The sequence below is a fragment of the Pseudomyrmex gracilis genome, unplaced genomic scaffold (genome assembly GCF_002006095.1).
Source record: "Pseudomyrmex gracilis isolate BER0280 unplaced genomic scaffold, ASM200609v1 scaffold_2453, whole genome shotgun sequence".
Classification (NCBI taxonomy): Eukaryota; Metazoa; Arthropoda; class Insecta; order Hymenoptera; family Formicidae; genus Pseudomyrmex; species Pseudomyrmex gracilis.
Window position 1 is genome coordinate 13,835 of NW_018023037.1, and position 3,426 is coordinate 17,260.

Genomic DNA, 3,426 nt, shown 5'->3' on the forward strand with positions numbered 1-3,426 from the left:
AGCCAGAATCTACCTAATATGTTACGTTCCAGAAGCCGGGTCACGGTCTTGCGGCCGTCTACACCTGCCGGACGTACGCCCTCCCTTTTTGGTCACCCCTGAAGCTTTACTGGGCCGGAGGATGAAGATATGACCGGGAGCTAGGATAAAGTGTCACGTCCGTAGACATGGTGGGCCCCGGTTGACCCGATTTACCTTTTTTTTTCTTTTTTCTCTCTTCTTATCTTATTTTATTATCATGTATTGTCAGTAGTATGTCCCATTGTCAAGCGTCCGCAAAGACGTTAAACTACGGTCCAAACCACTGTGTCATCACCTAAACTTAAGAGTTTACTACGCCGAGTCGCGTTTTTGTACCTACCAATTTTGCAAGTGTCGTTTTAACTGTTGTTTTGCATTCATTATGTTCATATAACTGCTTTTAACGTATACTACACGTTTTGTTAGCTTACAAGTAAAATTTACCTGTTGTAAACTTTGACAAAATCTGATTAATCGTCTTTCTAGTAACAACCAATCTGATTGGTCAATGATTTTATCGTGGATTTCGACTTGTCAAATCCTTGTAAGTCATTTCCCGTAATTCTTTTTCTACAAATCGGCCGAGAAGTTGGTTAAAAATTTGTAACATCATCGGATTGGTCAAGACAGTTTTTTGTCAATTCTAAGTCTCTAGACGCCTACAAGTCGCAACAACTGTTGCCTCCTTCACAATTCGTTTAGGAAATTGGTCACAAGTAGTAAAACCATATAATTGGCTGATTGCCTGGTGACAAACAACCTGATTGGCTGAAGTGCAAAAACTTGCCGTACTACTTGACACAGCACGTAGCAACTACGCCAAGGTAGCCTTTTCTTGAAATTCATGTTTTAAACCATTGAAAGAAGAAAGAGAAATCTCACTGCCTAACCATTTTTGTAAAACGCGTTTGATTGGTCAATAATTTTGTTGCAATTTTTAGACTTTCTAAACGCCTGAAATAGGGTCCACTAAATATTTCTCAAAAGTAAGTTCAGGAAAATGGTCAAAAAATCGAGAAACGATTTGATTGGTCAATAACTTTATCATTTCTTTTAGCTTCTTAAACCCGTGTAAATACCACCCGGTAAGTCTTGTTCAAAAATCACTTCAAAAACCCGGTTAGAAATCAAAAGGTGTTCTGATTGGTCAAAAGAGTCTTCCTTAAAAACACCGCCTTTAGGCTTTGCGCTTCTTGACCATAGCATGTAAACTTTGAATAGATGCGATTACAGTAAAATAAGCCGTAAGACACAAAGGTAAGAGATAACTCATGCCGGTAACGGGTTCTACTAATAACTACCGTTCTTTTCAACTACCAGTGTTGGTAATAGTACCAGTACCATCATTTTAAAATACTTAAAAATTTGCCAAGGTTGGTAAAGTAACAAGTGCCAAAAGCCAAGTTTTCGAGTAATTTAGCAACCCGCATTAGTTATCATCATATTTCTGTTACCGTTAGTCATAAATTAAGTAACTCAGATCAGAACCAGGCGGCAACCCGTAAGTTGCAAAATTAGTATTTCAAAAACTAAAAGAGATAAAAAAAAAACGGTTTGCACTTTCGTTTTCAGCGTAAAAAACTGCAAACTACCGATGTGTTCCAAAACGTCTAACTATTGTTGTTAACAAACAATTGTTTAAGGAATTAAAATTATCAACTTTTTATTACGTGGTAGTTTGCATCTAAGTAATAGAATGAAGAATCGAAAAACCGGTTTTCGGTAACTTTTACTGTTCGCGAGATAGTTAACTTGTTTATTTTCACTCATCGCCATAATGTACAAATCAGTGAATGACGGGCCTCTGTAAATTTAGTTTTGTCCTGTGGCTTATCACGGCCTCGGGTACAGTAGATCTTGTTGTCTAACAGGGCAAGATAAGGCAGTACCACCAACCGGCATCGGCCGAGGTTGTACTTCTGCCAAAAATTGAACGCCTCCGTCAACTCGATATACTCGTCGGGTTCACCGGGCGGTGCCGACCGTCCGATGCACATAGGTGGGCTTATGTGTGCTGCATGTGTGACGCTGGTTACTGTTTTCTGCACAAGATCTTTGTTGACGGAGCCCGGCTAAACCGATGCTTGTGAGAGGATCTTTGAGTGAGGTACATCACTTTGCGTCGCTTTTCTATGTACACCCGACACCGTGGATCCGTCGGGAGGACCGTAGCCGGGTAAACAATTCTACCGCGGGTAATCGGGATCAACCTCTACGAGGATCAAATGATCAAAATCCGCCTCGTGAACTCCTCGGTACTAATAATTCGCGAGACCCGGTTAACGGCGCATTCCACTGTACTTGTCGTGTAAAAATATGCGGCGCGTCCTTCCGTATCAGTCACACGAGTAGTGTCAAGCACCGCAAGGTCAAAAGATTCGGTGCGCGCGTAGGATCTTTGAAGGGCCCTCAGGTGGTGCTCCCTGTTTCCACGTCGGGTCCGCCGCCTTCGTCGCGGAGACGGGGCCTTTGGCTGACGGGAAGCCTAGAAATAGATACGACGAATAAGCGTGCAATCTTTATCGTGCCGTTCTCACTGTAGTACCCAGGATCAAGACGTGACGAGTGTGCATTCGTGTGCACCTTCCTCATACTTAGGAATGACAGGAAATGACGAGTGTGCACTCGTATGCATCTTCCTCGTCAACGGAACGACAGGAAGTGACTAATGTGCACTCGTGTGCACCTTCCTCGTCAACGGAATAACAGGAAGTGACGAGTGTGCATTTGTGTGCATCTTTCTCGTACTTAAGAATGGCAGAAAATAACGAGTGTGCACTCGTGTGCACCTTCCTCGTCAACGGAATAACAGGAAACGACGCAGGGTGAGCAGGTGTAACTACCAGTAATCAGGACGATGTAAATCGACTAAATATTACACCCGTGTGCGAAATACAAAAGGGGAATAATTATTATTATTATTGATATGTACTTTTACCATTAAACAAACTCGAAGACAGATTCGATCTGCGCATGCACGGGTATCCTAAGTGTAGACGCAAAAAACAACTTATTCTAGGTCTAAAATATTCTAAGTCCCAAAAAAAAAATTAAAATATTTTAAGTCCCGACACGAAAAAATTAAAATGTTATAAGTTACGACACAAAAAAAGTGAAAATATTCTAAGACTTATCTGGAAATACTTAAAACATTCTAAGTTCATACTTGGAAAAATTCAAGTATTCTAAGTTCTGACACGGAAAAAATTAAAAATTTCTAAGTTCTGACACGGAAAAAATTAAAATAGTCTAAGTTCTGACACAAAAATATTAAAATATTCTACGTTCTAACACGAAAAAATTAAAATATTAATAAATATATATTCGGTCATTGGAGCCGTTCGCTAGGTGTTGTGCGGAAATTATACGTGTATATATATCCATATATACGTGTTCACATGTAAA